This window comes from Coenobita brevimanus, chromosome 90 (genome assembly GCF_032717465.1).
Source record: "Coenobita brevimanus isolate Jiangsu-jjx chromosome 90, ASM3271746v2, whole genome shotgun sequence".
Classification (NCBI taxonomy): domain Eukaryota; kingdom Metazoa; phylum Arthropoda; class Malacostraca; order Decapoda; family Coenobitidae; genus Coenobita; species Coenobita brevimanus.
The window spans coordinates 21,992,017-22,010,589 of record NC_137043.1 but is presented as its reverse complement, the minus strand read 5'-3'; positions in this window follow the sequence as shown (position 1 = coordinate 22,010,589).

Here is an 18,573-nt window from a genome sequence, read left to right as displayed (position 1 = left end):
AATGAAACTTGATGGAAGCAACCATTAAATGCTCATCAGCTGGCATTGTGGACTTTGTCCTGGTTTATGTATATGCTCAGAAAGTGTGCTGTGATGACGCACTGCCATTGCCTGCCACAGTTCACTCAGGACAGTATTCAGAGTGACCCTGGACATTTTGTAACACGTCTTCCTTAGTGATTTCTTATGCACAGTTCGTTTCCTTTTCCTACGCTATTTGTTTTGTCCACTCTTGTGACTTTTCTGTCATGCCTCTTGGTAGGCTAAGACCAGGAGCGAACGCAGCAAGCAAAGGCGATTGTTTCACCTTTGTTCACTTCCACTTTAAATTCATTTTAATTCTTCAGTAAGACAAGGGTTTCACTCAGATGAATCTAACCGTCTGGCGGTACCCAGCAGAAATTGTGTAATTAAAGAAGGATAAATAGGGTTATAGATTATGTTGTCATAATATATGAATGTTTCCGTGAGCCTTATGTAAGAATAGATTGATGAAATAGAGCTCCTAGTGAGCCTCACTAACTTACGGGAATATTCCCGTAGACACACTCAACTTCCTTCATGCCACGGTCATGTGTACATTTCCATCCACTAATAACACAAGTCATAAATTCTCATAGTCACACACACACACACACACACACACACACACACACACACACACACACACACACACACACACACACACACACACACACTCACAGCTGTGTTTTTTGTTTCTCTCTGTTACAAGTATGAAAACTTCATAAACATCAGCTCATTTACATATACTGACATTAAATTACTTAAACTTCAGAGTTAAGGTAATGTTTTAATTTTCAATTTTACAGGTTGATATGCTGTAATTAGTAGAATCTAACTAACATCCTTACACACACACACACACACACACACACACACACACACACACACACACACACACACACACACACACACACACACACACACACACACACACACACACACACACAAACAAACAACCATTGACATGGATATCTTTTTTACAATAACGGAACAGAGAAAGAAAAAACTAAAAAATAAAAATATAATAATCCATGCACCAAATTACAGGTGTCCCTCATTCATAAAAAAAAAAAAAAAAATCTATAACAATTGGACGTAAACAGCTGTAGATTGAAGTTTGGGGGGAAACCAACCTGGGAGAGCGAGTTCCATAAAGATGCAGTTCGGGGAATAAAAGAATTTTGATAGGCAGAAGTTCTGCAGTATGGAAGTGTGACAGTCCAGTCATGAGCGCTACCAGATGCCCATGTACCCCAGGGGAATGCTTGAAGATGTGACACAATGGATGCAACTTCGTCTGAGCATTTGCCATAAAAGTATTTGTAAAATAATGCAAGGGAGGCAACATTCCTTCTTACTTGTAAGGGAGGTAGTTCATTTGTAATAGCAGGGTTATTAATAATTCTAATAGCTTTGTTCTAATGTTTGCCCAGTTGTTTTAGTGCAACCTCTCCACATATATTTCAACAAGGGTGAGCAACGCAGCTGAGAATACACATGAGTTGTAAGTTATAGCTATCTGCTCGTCAGTGAACAAGTTACGGACACTGTACAGTAATCCAAGCTTCTTTGATGCGGTTTTAGCAAATGATCTACCATGAGGGGTCCAGCATACGGCATTAAGTGAAGCACCGAGAATGTCAATACTTTTAGAGATAGGAATACTAGCAGCACTGAAGGTAGTATAGGAATCAGGCAATATCTGTCTACTTGTAAACTGTATATGTTTGGTTTTCCTAGCGTTAAGTGATAGGCCTACAATGTATTTTTTTTGTCCGCATTCACTGATCCTAGATAAGTCTTGATTTCTGGAGATTGCTCTCCTGAGTTGTGAGTTAAGAGATATTAAACTTTCTGAATGGTTGTTTAATTGTGAATGAATTGTGAAATATTGAGCTATCTGCATATGAATGAATGGGATTATGGGTGACATCTATCTACCTATCTATTGCCAGACGCCTCAATCCCGTTTGGGGTGACCACAAACAAATCGCCTCCAAGTCGCCCTGTCCCCCGCCATTTCACTGCCCTGCTCCCAACTCACACCCCCCTCTCTCATATACCTCTCCACCCCATCCCTCCATATCATCCTCGGCCTCCCCCTCCCTCTTCCCCCCTCCACCTCACTCACATACACTCTCTTCGTCAGTATTTCACCCTCCATTCTCTCCACATGGCCAAACCACCTCAGTGTGTTCCTCATAACGCTTCCTATCACATCCATATCAACACCACAACGCTCCTTTATATCCTCATTCGTCAGCCTGTCTCTCCATGTGACTCCACATGAGATCATAAATATGAATTATGAATTGGGTTGGAGCCAGAACTGATCCCTGTGGCATGCTGACATTAATTGCATGAAAACTGGAATATAAATCATCTACGGTATTTTTACCTTTTTTGTCACTGAGATGAGAAAATCAGAGGAACAAAAGATGATAGGCCATTGCATGGGAGCTTGACCAGCAGGGAATGGTACGGCACTCTATCAAAAGCTTTAGTTTTATCAAGGGCTAGTGCATGATTTACTCCATGTTGGTCAATTGACTGATGGATGGCATGAGTCAAGAGACTGAGTATATCAGCACTGGATCTTTTGTAGCGAGAACCATACTGCCTATCACTAATTATGTTGATGAATTGAAGATGTTTAACAATGTGCTTGTTAATTACAGTCTCAATTAGTATACCAAGAAAAGATGTGATAGCTATTGGTCTGTGATCAAAAGGGTCAGAGGAACCCCCTTTCTTCGGAACTGGGAGGATATTGGCTTCTCTCCATGAGTTATGGTATGAAGCAGCACGTATGTACAGTATAGTCTGAATAATTTAGCTTGAACAAGAGCAAGTTCTTGGGAATGCCTTTTCAAAACAATTTGAGGAATTTCATCTGATGTTAGAGCATTGTGCTTTGGTGAATTGTCTAGAATGGATATTACTTATGTAGTTTGTATCTTAAGTGGAGCAGTTTCAGGAGAGTCACGTTTTAGTACAGGGACGCTCTGGCTGACTACCTCTCAGGCAGAATTTCCGGTAAATATACTGGCAAGGATGTCCACTATACACTCGTGTCATTTTTAGTGGGGAAATGGATGATGACTTGTTAAAGTTATTACTGAAAGAATTCAGAGATGACCAGAATATTCGACTGTCATTAGGATAATAGTTTGGATCCTTGGTTGTGAAGATGGGTTGCTTTTAGCGAGATTTATTACTGTTTTTCTGTTTCTAGCAATTTTATATTGACTGAACGATTGAGATGATTTCGATTTTAAGTAAAAGTTATATACTGAGAACTTTTAGGTCATTACACAGGCACTATTGCTGTTAAACCAGTTTGAGGACTCCAATCATTTAGTGAACTGCTGACTTGGTATGAACAATTCCGTACCAGCTTGTATTAAGTCTTTAATGTGGGACTGGGTAGAATTGATAACACTGGAGAAGAAAGTCTGTCATTGGATATCAGCAAGATAATTTCTAAATCCATCCCAGTTCTGCCTTGTCAGACTGCCATCTGGTAACTCTGACTAGTTGAGAACTGGGGAAACTGAATATTGAGGCTTTGATGAGATTGTGATCGGAGGATCCAAGTAGTGACAATACTTCTATCCTGTATTCATTTGGATTATTTGTCAGGAATAGGTCCAAGAAATAAGTATCATGGTCATGATTATCTGGTATTTTGGTTGGCTGTTTTACCAATTGCATGAGACTAAATGATTCTGGAAACGGCTCATTAACCAAGTTTTCTAACTAAATCTGTTTCAGAAGAATAGCTGCAATATTGTAGATACAATAGGCATTTTTCCTTGGGGGGGGGGGCTTTCTATCCCACTCTACGTTAGTGTCAGGAAGAGTGCAATGGAAAGGATGCAGTCGTAGTATTATTTTATTCTCTCATTGCTTGACACTCGAGTATATATATATATATATATGGTCATGAAAAAGTCTTGTGGAAAGGATATAGAGCCACTGTAATTTTGTTTTAAACCACTTAATAAAACAAAAAATAAACAAAAGAATGCTAAAGAGAGGTTACAAAGCCACAGTATTGTTTTACTTTTCCACTGAGTTGCGGCAAATGAGTAGCAAAAGGACGAAAATAATCCGTCTACAGTTCATTTATGTTATCTTGATGAAGATTTTTTGTCCTTATGCAATTTATTCAAAGTGGCTCAGCATCTTTTCCAGTGCACTTCTTTGTGACTAGCACCATATTCGGACGTCAATCTATTGTTACAACTCAGCATTCAAGAAGCAGAGACTGCAATTTTACGTCTACTTAGAGTGAACAGAGTATACTGTAGGTATGACTGGAGTGATTATATCTCTTGTGACCTTGATTAATAGCCATTATTCTCTGACCCTGGTGCATTTTACGTTATTGTCATTAGACAATCGATTATGACCTATACTGCCCCGTGATTTAAGGCTGATTTTGCTGTTTGATTAATGAGAGAGAGAGAGAGAGAGAGAGAGAGAGAGAGAGAGAGAGAGAGAGAGAGAGAGAGAGAGAGAGAGAGAGATTGAGTGATGTGGAAGGAGAGAGGAGAGAGGCAGACCAAGGATTAGGTGGAAAAACAGAGTGTTTATGGGTGGACGGGGTGTGGAATGGAGAGCTGCCTGATGGCTGAGGAAGTGGAGGAGACTTGTCCTTTACCTATCCCTCTCTCTTTATCTGTTTCCTTATCTATTGTTATATGCCTTGATTATGGAGGTAATACCCACGAACAAGCCGCCTCAACGTCGCCCCGTCCTCCGCCACCAAGCAGCTCTTCCCCCATCCCACACCTCTCTCACGCTTAAATCATCATCGTCATCATCATCATCTCACTTTCCTATATAAACTGACCCTTCCTGCTGCTTGAGTACTTCTTTTCATCTTATAGCCCTTTGAAAAAAAAAATATTGTAGTAGGGAAAAGAAAAATGAGAAGATATTGGAAGTATTTCATCCATAAGACGAAGGATCTTTGTGGGTGGAAGTCTACCATCCCCGGTGCCTCTAAGCCTGAGCTACAGGATGTCCTCACGAAGCTTCAGGTGGACATGAAGGACGCTCACGTTGCAGTGAACAGACTCCAGGAGGTCATAGACAATAAGGAGGCGGAGATCAAGAACCTCCACCTGAAGGCAGAGGAGGTGGAGGACTTCCTGGGCAGGACGGGGAAGGTGTTGAGGAACCTTGAGGTGGCGCTGGAGGAGGATCAGGCCTTCATCGAGGAGGTGCAGCAGCGGTTGAAGCTCAAGGAGGAAATAGCCAGGCACCTCAACCACGAACTCGACCTCCTATTGCAGAGTCATCCCCCGTGTAACTGTGACATCGAGCAGGGAGAAGTTCAGCAGGAAGTCCAGACACTTGCACAGGAGGTGACTAAAGCCTACCCTCAGAATGCCAGCAAGTAGCCCAGCAAGTCCCGCAAAAAGAAGAAAAAGAAGAAGAACAGAATTTGAGTACTTTACAGAAGTAACGTTTGTGGGTACCGAGTTTTTAAAAAGTACACATTTGTGATTTTTAACTACTTTTACTCCCATAGATTTGAAAAGAAAAGAGTACTCGCTACATTAATTAATGAAGTCAAACTCTGTGGTCACTGGCCAGCTACAGAGCACAGACCAGAGCAAACATGAATGGTGACTAATCACAGTCAGGTCTTCACGGCTGAATCAATCATATGTGTTCTTTTATTTTACCGGTTGCCATGATCCCGAAATATCATAGTCATAGGTGTCTCTCTCTTCATCATCATCCCTACCTCTTTTTCCCATCTAATGATTGGGCAAGATAAAGTCTACAAAGCAAGAAAAGAGAAGAATAAGATAGAGGGAGAACTAATGAACAGCGTCTTCAATGATATGGGCCACACAAGAATTCATTTACCAGTGAAGCTCCTGGAATCCTGATTCTGTCTCACAGGCATCGTGATCGTCACATTTTTTTTTCGACAGAAGTGATTCACATTACCTATCAGACAAGGTCACTCAGACAAATCACTCACTTCGGTCAATTCCTTTACCTCGACTCCACATCTCTCTTTCTTATAGTCCACCATCTTCTTGGCCTACCACACCTCCTCCAGCCTTCAGACTCACCAACAGACAGAGTTGTTTTGATTTAAATCAAATGGATTAAATAATGTGATTTACATCGATTTACATCACAGTGGAAAAATCATTATTTAAATCAAAATGAATTTTTAAAAATACAGTAAAAAGGAAGAAGATAGACAATGTGATCGATGTGTATTGTACAGATGCATCAAGTCTGCTTGTCCTGTACTCTTTTTGTGCTGATCTGTATCGAGTCAGACACCAGTGAACCAGTGTCATATGTTGCAAGGCAAATATTCAAAAGGTAAACACAAGAAAGAAGACTCTGTTGTTGGTAATAGAAATAAATGTGATTATGTTCGTTGTTGACATATGAGTTCAACTCTACTTTGAATTCACAGTAACATGATTCAGTCTGATTATTATGATCCAAATCTTACATAATGTAAAAGACACGTTGGCAACTTTCATCAATATCTGACACACAGTGATGCATCAGCATGAATAACCATTATCAAGGAGTGCTATTCTGTGGTGCATTTGCTAACTACCATTTCCCATTCACATTATTATTTTGTAAGTTGGTTTATTTGAACTTTTATATATAATCATGCCTAATGGACAAATTGCATCAAGTGGGAGGAAAAACGACCCAGTATGGTACTTTGTTTTATAGAAGGTGGTGGCGACCATCATCCACTCACTTGATTTAGTGCTGCCTACTTCTTCCTTAGCCTTTATCATTTTTTTTTTTCTGTGCCTGCCCTCCTCTCTTCCTATTTCTCCCATCTTTCCTGTCACTTCTTATGGCTTTTCTTTCTTTTACAGGTGGCCCTACATTGAGTGACAAGTCCAATGGTTTCCTGTAAGCCAAAAAAAAAAAAAAAAAAAAAAAAAATTACGACGCTGGGTGGTAACCATATAACCAAACCACACGTACTACCTACTTGTCAACAAGTGGGTTGGTGGCGGGTTAGTGCCCCTCCCCGTAAAACAAATAATTCAAAGTCAATGGCCACCCCTTACGGGATTGTGGCGTCTGGCACTAGATAGATAGTGATTTCACTTAACACTGTTAAAGGTTTAATACAAGAAAATGTCTTTATAAAAGTGGGAAAAAATTGATTTTAATAAAAAAAATCTGATTAAAGTATTTTTTTTTAATCGGAGATTTTTTTTTTCTCTGCTCACAGGTACCCATTTCATCACCCTACTTATATCTCTTCTCAGCCTGAAATGCGATCAGAGAACACTCTGCCGCCAAGATATTTCCTAACAAGACGTCTTTCACTAATCACATCTAGCACACTCTAAAATACAGATTTCACGTATTCTCCTCAGTAACCCCATTTCCACTGGTCTTACTCATGACTTTTCGTACTCCTGCCACACCAATATCTCACACCCATACATTAATATGGGCACTAAAACACCTTTATGCAACCCTTTTGGTTGCCTCCATACTAAGACCCCTGTCTAATTATGTAGTATCAAGGCCTTCAAAGCACAAGCTACTTTCTCCTTGTGCTACTCTATTTTCCACTTCCTTTGTGCACTTACCTCTCTTTTCTATTATTGCACCAAAGAAAATGTAAACTCCCTTGCCAGTTTAAGTATATCAGTATACAGAATCACACCACATTAGCTGTCAACTTCTTAACACATCAGTGCCTAATGACATAACTTTTCTCTTATCAACCTTTGTAACCAAATGACTATGCTCATAGACCTCAACAAACTGCAACAGTCCAGAAACTTGTGTTTATTATCAGCATGCAACAGTTATCGTATCTGACCTCAGGCTCTAAAAAATAAATAGCTAACCTTTTGAGCTAGGACACTAATCTCCCTCAAAGTAGGCCCCATCTGACTTGATATACATATCCCAGCGTTCTTTCCATTGCCTGAAACTTTTTCAAAGTCGGTTTTCGGTATCTCTGACTGCAGGTGCTTCTTCGTATTTGTCATGATCTCTTCTCTCGTCTCAAATCGGGAACCCTTCAGCGGAGTTTCGAGCTTTGGGAATAACGAAAAGTTGCATGGAGCTATGTTTGGTGAGCAGCGTGCCTGCCGGACCTGCGGGATGTTGTGCTTGGCCAAAATTTCCTGAATCATTCGAGATGAGTGGGCAGAGGCGTTGTCATGGTGCAGCGTGCAACTTGCCGTTTTCCAAAGGTCTGGTCTTTTCTGCTGATTTGCGTCAGGAAGACAGTGGATAACATCAGGGTAGTAATGGTTGTTGATAGTCTGACCTGCGTATTCGTGATGCACAGAACCAAGGTAGCCAAAAAAAAATTGTCAACCTGCATTTCACATTGCTGTGGACCTGTCATGCCTTTTTTTTTTTTTTTTTTTTTGGCTGACACGACCCTGCATGCTTCCAGTGGGATCACTGTGCTTTGGTTTCTGAATTGTACCAGCACACTCAAACCTCGTCTCCAGTGATAACAGTCTTCAGAGAGTCAGGATCACGATTTGCACATTCCAACATGTCTTGAGCAACATTCATCTGCAGAGTTTGTTGTTCACGTGAAAGGAACTGTGGAACGAACTTGGCAGCAACTCCTAGCATTTCTTTTTTAAATAAAATGTGTGGATGTGCCTGAAGTGAGACTTTCAAACTGAAGAGGTTAAAGTAGCCTTCATTAACCCATGGCATCTGGGTGTCATGTATACATGATGACCCAAGGACATCTTGGTGGTTTGCATACATGATCTAGTGTTTTGTGGCATTGTCTGAATATTATGCAGGTTATTTCCACCACACACAGCCACTGGCAACCCTCCTACATGCATCCCAGTCACTTGCCAGTTGTCTTCATACCTCGGTAATGGATAGACCCACGCAAAAAGTTTTTCCTGCGTCCATATCCACAGCTGGCCATCCACAGCCACCATGGAATTCTTCACTTGAACTGCCACTACACTAGCCTCTCCACTAACCAGTCGACCTATCACTCATCCTCCTTCTTGAACTACCTTACCACATGCCTCACCATAGCTGGCACAGCCACGTACATTTTACGGCTGCCAGACATGTGCCCGTTGCCTTCTTTCACCATCACCATCACCACCAGGATCACTGTCACCAGCATCATCACCTTCAACACCACCATCACCTGCCTCATCAAGTGATATACGTCTGATTCTTCACCACGGCGCATTGCTAGGGGCAAGGGCAGGGCATGGGGCAGGCCATGTGCACGGCATGCAAGGAATGATGGAAACGTTCACGTGGGCAGAAAGGATGGGGTTTCAGCCCAATATACCTATATTTGATGAGTCAAATGCAGGTGTGCAAGAATCCTTTGTAGTGCAACATCCACTACTGTTGATGTTTTTATTGCTCCTCTCACCATGACAGTGATAGATTTTATTGTGCACAAGATAAAATTCTTTCAGGGAATACTGCTGCAATTGTGGTGAAACCTCACACATTCGTCAAAGTGCAAAAATGAAGGACTGGACCCCGACGAATGTGAGATATATGTTTGTCCTGCATTGACAATGTTGATGCCACACATAAAAAAACACAACATCCATGACTGTTGGTTGGTGGATGATATTGCATCAACACCTCTGTTCGCAAAGTACATGGCACGGGACAGGTACCTCGACATCCTCAGGTACTGGCATTTCTCTCACAGCATGGGCCCACATCCAAACAATCTATCTATCTATCTATTTACTTAGGCTGCTTCCCCAAGGAAAGGGAGGTAGCCGAGACAGGACGACACACTCCCCATTTACTCATCCATTCAAACACATTCATTCACATCTTAGCCCCAAGGGGAGAACGGACAGATCCTCACCGCACCACACCGCACAAGGGTCAACTGTGCAATGCAATCAGTGACATCTGCAGCAGGGCCTGACAGCAGAGCTGGTTTGCCCCTGCCACATCATAACAGACCCATCCCCATACCCGCACCTGACCTGACTAGCTGATCAGACCAAATGTGGGAGAATATCCCCTCAGGGCTGCGTCATCACTTATTCATTCACAATTTCTCTCCATTTATTTCTGTCATGCACAGCCACTCTTCCTTGCTCAACAGACATCCCTCTCGCATCCAGTGCTCTCTTCACACTGTCCATCCATCCTATTCGTGGTCTTCCTCTCAGCCTTACACCTCTCACATCAGATCTAGTTATCTTTTTCACCAATCGCTCATTATCCATTCTCTCCATATGCCCAAACCATCGCAACACCCTCTGCTCAACTCTACCAGCCATCTCCCGAACAACTCCAGTTCTCCTTCGCACTTCATCATTTCGCACTCGATCCATACGCGTCACTCCACAGATACTCCTCAGACACCTCATCCCATTACATTCAAACTTTTCCTCTCTGCTACACCCATATTCCATGTTTCAGCCCCATATAACGCAGTCGGTACCACACCACCCTCATCCAAACTTCTCTTTACATCCATTCTAGGCGAACGACATCTAAACACTTTTTTCATTCCTCCCAGCACCTTTCCTACTTCATTTATTCTAAACTTCACTTCTGCATCTATTCTTCCATCCACAGCAACATGTGACCCTAGATATTTAAAACACTCTACCTCCTCAAGCAACTCGCCATTCAAAGCTATATTCATCCCCCTACCATCTACCAACCTCATACACTTCATCACTTTACTCTTATTCTCATTTACTTTCCATTTCCTCCTTTCACACACCCTTCCAAACTCCTCTACCAACTGTCTCAATCTCTCCTCTGAATCAGCCACCAGTGCAGTATCATCTGCAAACAGCAGCTGCTTCAGATTCCACTCTCCACCATCAACATTCACCAGACTCAGACCTCCACCTAAAACTCTTGCATTCACCTCCCGTACAATACCATCCATGTAAATATTAAACAACCAAGGCGACATCACACATCCCTGTCGCAGCCCCACTCTCAAAGGAAACCAGTCACTCACAGCATTTCCCACTTTTACACACGCTCTACTATTTACATAAAAATTTTTCACCCCTTTTAGTAACCTACTATAAAGTTCATACAATCTTAAAAGAGTCCACAAAGCCTCCCTATCAGTTCTATCATACACTTTCTCTAAAACCATGAATGCCCAAAACACATCCTTGCCTTTCGCTAAATACTTTTCACACACTTGTCTCGCAGCAAACACCTGATCCACGCATCCCCTCCTTCTCCTAAAGCCACACTGCCCTTCATCAATCACTCCCTCTGTACCCTCTCTAACTCTCATAATTAACACTCTACCATAAACCTTACCTACAACACTCAACAGCCTTATACCCCTAAAGCTAGTACATTGATACTTATCAAACAATATGGAAAATTCGCTCGACTTTGGAAATGATGAAGGATAAATTTAGGTCATATTTCAGACCATTCCAGAAAGTAGTTATCGATGATTCACTTGTTCTGTTCAGGGGACGGCTTGCCTTCATAAAGTACATACCATCAAAGAGGCATCGGTATGGAATAAAGCTTTATGTTTTGTGTGATTCAAAGACTGGCTTCGTGATAGATTTTATCGTGTATACAGCAAGTGATGGGGGGTTATCGAAGGACGACCCCTATGGCTTATTTGGCTCAATCATGAAGAAGCTTATGGACAGGTTTTTTGGCGTCAAACATATCCTGTTTTCCGATAATTACTACACAGCGCTAAGTCTTGCAGTGTACCTGGAAGAGCACAAAACTAATGTGTGGCACTGTCGTGGAAAGAGGAAACAATGGCCATCCTTTCCCAAGGGCACCGTGAAGGGGTAGTGCAGTACCTTGAAATCAAGAAACTCCTTGTTATTTACTGGCATGATAAACGAAAGCTTAATGTCCTCTACACGGTCCATGAAGGTAAGTTGGTAAACACAGGCAAGGTCGATAAAAGAACGAAGCAGCCAGCCTTCAAGCCTGATGCAGTTATCGACTATAACATCAACATGTGACTCATCGATAAATCTGATATGCAGATTGGCAACATCAACCGTCTGAGGCAATACTGTACATGGTATAAGAAGGCAATCTTACATGTACTTGACATGTGTGTACTGCATGCCTTCATTCTTTACAAGCACGTCACACAGACTAGCACATTCCTCAGACAGTTTGAGAAGGATGTCATCCTCTGCCTCCTGCAAAGATGTGGCCATGTAGTGCCTGTTGGGAAACGGAGGCACAGTGCACAGCAACTGCATGACAAGCTGCAGTGCAGGGACTACTTCAGTATGCATTACTTGGAAGCACTGCCTCCAACACCTGCAGGCAAAGAAGTCTTCTACCGTTGCTATGTATGCTCCAATTCATCGCTCCGACAACAGCAACGCCATATGATGAAGTGGTGGTGTGCTGAATGCCAGGTGGCACTGTGCCCCACATGTTTCTTTGAGTTCCACTCAAAGACAGAGTTGTAGAAGACTGGATCGTATGTATAAGTTAGTGTTATTTTAGTACAGATGTGGGTGATAGTGTAATTAAAAATATCTTTTTTTTACTGTTCTGTGTATATTTATGTAAAAAATGGAAGCAGAAAGTTTTTCTTCATAAGGAAGTCAGTGCCTTATTTTTTATTGAAAGTTTTCGTGAGTCTACATATTTGGTATGATGAAAAAATACAAATCACAGGAAAAAAAAAAGTTTATTATGGTGGAAAATATAATGGATTATGGATAGTACGTGGATAAATATTTTCACAATATTATTATTATTATTATTATTATTATTATTATGTAGTAGTGGTAGGGTAGTAGTAGTAGTAGTAGTAGTAGTAGTAGTGGTAGTAGTGGTAGTAGTAGTCGCAGCAGCAGCAGCAGTAGCAGCAGCACCAGCAGCAGGAGTAGTAGTAGTAGTAGTAGTAGTAGCAAGTAGTATAGTATTTGTAGTAGTATTTGTAGCACAGTACTTGTAGTAATACCCAGACTACTAGTGGCACAGAGGTACTAGAACTGAACAACAGTGCAAGCCAAATATACATTTGTGTGTGTGTGTGTGTGTGTGTGTGTGTGTGTGTGTGTGTGTGTGTGTGTGTGTGTTTGTGTGTGTGTGTGTGTTCTTACCTAATTGTATCTTTACAGGAATGAGTCAACCTCGTACTGCCCCGTGTCTTAAACCATGTTTATCGTACATATCCTTAAATTTGTGAATGGTTTTGGCACACACTATTTCATTCGGTAGTGAATTTCCACTGATCAATTGCTCTACTTGGGAAACTAAATTTCCCTACGTCTTTATCACCTCTCTTTTTATGCAGTTTTTTGCAGTGTCCTCTTGCTGATGCTTCCCCATACGTTAAGTAATCATTTATGTCTATTTTCTCCTTCCCTGATATACATTTATATAGCATAATCATGTCACCTCTTTTCATTCTCTCCTGTAGTGTTGGTAGAGTTAGTTTATTTAGTCTTTCTTCGTAGCTTAGATCCCTTAAGCTTGGTACCCATCTTGTAGCGGCCCTTTGAACTTTATCAATCTTGTCTATATGTTTTTTGAGATGAGGACCCCAGACTACTGATGCATACTCCAGGGTTGGTCTGATGAATGATGTTATTATCTTTCTTAGCATGTCTTCATTTATGTATGTAAACGCTATTCTCATATTGGCAACTAGTGTATAGATATTCCGTACCTTCTCACTGATGTGGTCAGCCGGAGATACTCTGTTATTGACAATCACAACTAGGTCCTTCTCTCTTTCTGATGTGTGTAGAGTTTTATTTCCTAATGTGTGTGTGTGTGTGTGTGTGTGTGTGTGTGTGTGTGTGTGTGTGTGTGTGTGTGTGTGTGTGTGTGTGTGTGTGTGTGTGTGTGTGTGTGTGTGTGTGTGTGTGTGTGTGTGTGTGTGGTGTAAGGCGCTGGTGGAGGCATGGTGGCGCGGTGGTGAGATGAGAAGGCATTTACGGCTGTTGGTGAGCTAAATTAGCCTGCCTCGAGGTCATTACTATAGTAGCCGCACTCACAACCGCACTCTTGCAACACATGTGCTAAACCTACATGAAATAGTGTTTGAGGATGACTGAGTTCTTCTAGAAGTGCTCTTGTTATGGAGTGCTAGTATAAGCCTTCGTTGTGCCACCACACCTAGCCACGCATACAGACAGAGGAAGAAAAACACCTAAAGTTGTTCCAGTTCTCCATCCTCTCTGACTACACACACTTCACGGACAATCTGAGCCCATCAGCTCGAAGTTAAAGGATTGATGAGTAATATGACAGTTCTTTATTTTTGGTTGAGTATTAGCTGAGATATTAAGGTTTAAAAAGGATGTTCTCTGAAATGCACGGCTAGGACAAGGGTCTGTGGATAAATATGCTGGATGCCATGGGTTAAAAGAGAAATTAGATAAATCCTCCATTAACTCATTCACTGAATGAAAAAAGCATTCAGAGAGTGCACCACCAGCGTTGTACAACAGGTCTCAATGCCCGTCCACACAGTCAGTAGGCACATGTGGTTTTGAAATAGGATCACAAAAAAGTGTTGGAAAATATCTGAGTAGATGTAACGAAATGAATCACCGTCTACGGTTCCATTATAACGTTTCTCACATAGAAATAAACACCAGAATGCTATCTGTGAACGTGACTTTCTGCAGCAAGTGAGTCCGTCATATTACTTAGGGCTTTGAGCTTGGATTAGCACAGACAACTGCGGAATGCGCGTCAATTAAATGTCAAATGTTTAATACTCAGTATTATCTGTATGTGTAAAACACTAAAACACTGAATGCTTACATTAATAAAATATCTATGGTAGCTAATGATACACACAGAGCTTGTACATATTTATTTCTACTTCTTTCGATTTTTATCTCTTACTATAAAGTGTATTGTACGTCTTTGAACTTATGTTGATGTTGATTATTTTCAAGCCATCACAAGATCTTCTTAATCCCCTCAGAGATTCCCATCAATCCCCTGCACAATTGTGGTTTAGGTTAAACTTGACTCTCATTAGGAAATTGGAATATTTAGTAGATGAGGAATGTAACCACGAGAATGGTTGTGCAAATAAAATGGCTCTTGTAAATTCTACTGAGCGTTCTATCAATACCCGTTCCCGCGCCTATATATATATATATATATATATATATATATATATATATATATATATATATATATATATATATATATATACTATATAGGTCCAACTCTGGGCAAAGGTTTCATGGCCTATTCCCAAGTCCCAGTAGTCCTCCACATGTCACCACTTCGGCGCTAACACCCACCATCCATATTGAATACATGCTAGGTCTATCTCATACAGGACTGGTGTACTGGGATTAGCGGGGGTACATTTATGACATGTTGGCGGTCATCGGGTAGATCAAAAAAGTCTGCTTTTAATGAGATTCAAATCTTTAATCTGTTCCCTGCCCCAGCCTGAAGTCGAACCTGGGTCCATTAGAACTGCAGGCCGCCTCTCTATATATATATATTACCCTCATAAGTTTTGCTCCTAATTCGTACCACAATTGCGTCCGGAAACTCAAACTCGCGAAAACTCGTGAGTATACTTTACATGTAATAAATGGTAATAGGTTCCAGGGTTACCCACCTCATTCCCCCTTAGCTACACATTAATGACACAATATCCCCACTATAAATTACATACAGTTAATCAGATATATAATATATTACTGAACAAAGAATTTGCTAACATTGACACTGGCTGAACTGCTTGATGGGGCTTGAAGATGAGTTCCGAGGCTGGGAACGGTGGTTAGTTACCACCTGCTCGCTCACTGTTCCCCTCCACCACCGTTGAGTCCCCTGCACCACCACTTGCCGATGCTTCAACATCAAAGCCCTCAAAATCCAGTGGGAGCTCATCAAGCTCCCCAGTGTCGTCAAAGTCCTCGTCCACAGCACTGTTGTCCTCCCCAGGCTGTATGTTCTCCAAAGCCTGGGCTTGTTGAATACGAGAGGAGAGGAATGATGTTATTAGAGTCTGATGATGTGCATGAACTCTGGCATTGAAAATGTTATTGTAGTTAGTCAGAAGTCTATCCACCATCGGGAGGAAGGTGTCCCTGATCTCTGGCCTCCCATCACATTCCACAATTTGCACTTTCAAATGAGTAGTGTTTGCCAGCAAGCCTGTGATTTGGTGAGATGTTGGTTCACCTGGAGGGACAGGTAAGGGTTCTTTCTGAACGTCGTTGTCGTTGACTTGTTCGTCAACGTACCGTAAAGGTACTCCAGGGTACCCTTGACGTTCCTTGAACCCTCAGCACAGTAGTCACTCATTATGTAATCGTGAAACACATTACAGAACACGCGAACTGGAGACTCAAGAGAGACTGTCCTGTGAGTGTGAGATCACAACGACACACAGTGCCGCGGGATATGACGTCACAAACATGGCGGCGGTGACTCAAAACGAGTGACTGAGGAGAAGCAGTGGCTCGTTTAAATCGTAGAAACATCGAGAGACTCCTAGAAAAAAAAAGAATCCTTTGCCATCGCGAAACGAAAGTTTGCGAGAGCATATATCGCGAAACTAGTAAGGGTTTTTTTTTCTCTCTCTCTCTCTCTCTCTCTCTGTATATATATATATATATATGGAGCCCCTGTGGTACAGCGGTAGAGTATGCGTTTCGTACACGGGTGAACCAGGGTTCACGCCCCGCCAGGGTAATAAACTTTGGGAGTGTTCACCCGACCACATCCTGCATCGGCGGACACAAGGGGTGCTGTGAATGAACCAGTGTCGCTTACTATAAAGTATGCATGCACCAAGTCGACTTGCGTGGGCTGATTACACTGGTTCACAGACTACACACACGTCCAAAGCCACTACAACATTACAATTACACTTACAAGCACTTCTTACTCTACATACAATTTCTGCCAGACAGCCTAAGCCAATTGGTAGAGATACATTGGCTATATCGTCCCGAATTCGATCAGAATAGGCCTGTCCTGCTGTGGATACTCAAACGGCTGATAATGATATATCTATCTATCTATCTATCTATCTATCTATATATATATATATATATATATATATATATATATATACTCCCGAGGGGAATGGGAATCCTGGTGATAGGGAGAGCTGGAGCTCCTGTTTCACTAGCTATCAAATCATCCCCCTTTGCTGACCTTTTCAGCGTGACAGTAACATGGAGAGTAGACCAGCATACTCTCCCAAACATTTCCTCTAACTATCTTATGCACTACACCACATGCATTTTACATTTCACACAACGTATCCCACTACGTTACAGGGGTTGGCTCCAGCAAGGGCATGTGGCCAGAAAATTTTGTCCCCGCTACCTAGTGGCGAACTTCTTGGGGGAGCCGTGACGGGGGTTCCCCCGGCATAGATCTTGGGTCCAGGGCGAGATGGGGCTCGGGCCTGTGCTAGAGGGTACAGGGCACTGAGGTTCCTAGGCTGCCACTTCCACCCAATAGAGAGGGGCCCGAACCTGGGAGTAGCGTCCCGGGAAGCTGCCCTATAAATGGGTGTATAATGGCGGGATAGTTGCAGTGCCAAGGCGCGCTTGGAGGGTGTCCCTGCAGCTGTCCTGGCAGGGTGCCCCGAGGCCACTACCACAGCCACTGGTAAGCTGGTGGGCTAGGGGTCCCAGATCCATTGCCTGGACCTGGGACTGTGCTGTGAGTGGGGCCTGTGGTATGTCTATCCCCCTTTATTAATACTGAGTATGACAAACTACATGAATAAGTTTCAAAGCAAGCCTCAGGACAGTAAATCACCCAGGGGGCTGAGGGTGGGTTCATGGAATGTGGGAAGTTTGAGGGGAAGAGCGGGGGAAGTCGTTGAGTCATTCAGTAGGAGGTGGGTGGATGTGACATGTTTGCAGGAAGTCCGGTACAGGGGTGGATCAGCCAAAAAGATTGTTGGGAAGGACTGTTGCTATAAGTTGTTTTGGAAAGGGGGGGATAGACGGATATGGAGGTGTTGGTGTGATGGTTGTGGAGAAATGGGTGGAATATGTTATGAATATTATGAGAATAAGCGATAGGATATTGGTAGTGAAAATTCTGTTCGGTAAAAAGATAGCTGTGATTATATCAGTATATGCTCCACAGGCAGGATTGGATGAAGCAGAGAAAGATAGATTTTGGGATGATTTAATACGTGTAGTGGATGGTATGTAGGATGATGAGATACTGATTTTGGGAAGGGACTTGAATGGTCATGTAGGTGATGCAGCACAAGGTTATGAAGGAGTGCATGGGGGATGTGCGTATGGTATAAGGAATGCAGAAGGAGAAAGGATACTAGAGTTTGGGGGGGCAACGGATATGATTGTGTGCAACACATATTTTAGGAAAAGAGACAATAGGTTAATTACATATGAGTCTGGGGGAAATAGCAGTCAGATAGATTATTTTCTGGTTAGGAGGGCTGATAGGAGGTTAGTGAGGGATGTTAAAGTTATAGGCAGTGAGGAGTGTGTGCAGCAGTACAAACTATTGATTTGTGATATGGTGCTTAAAAGAACGAGTGATGAAAAAGAGGACTTATGTACCTAGGAGGAAAAT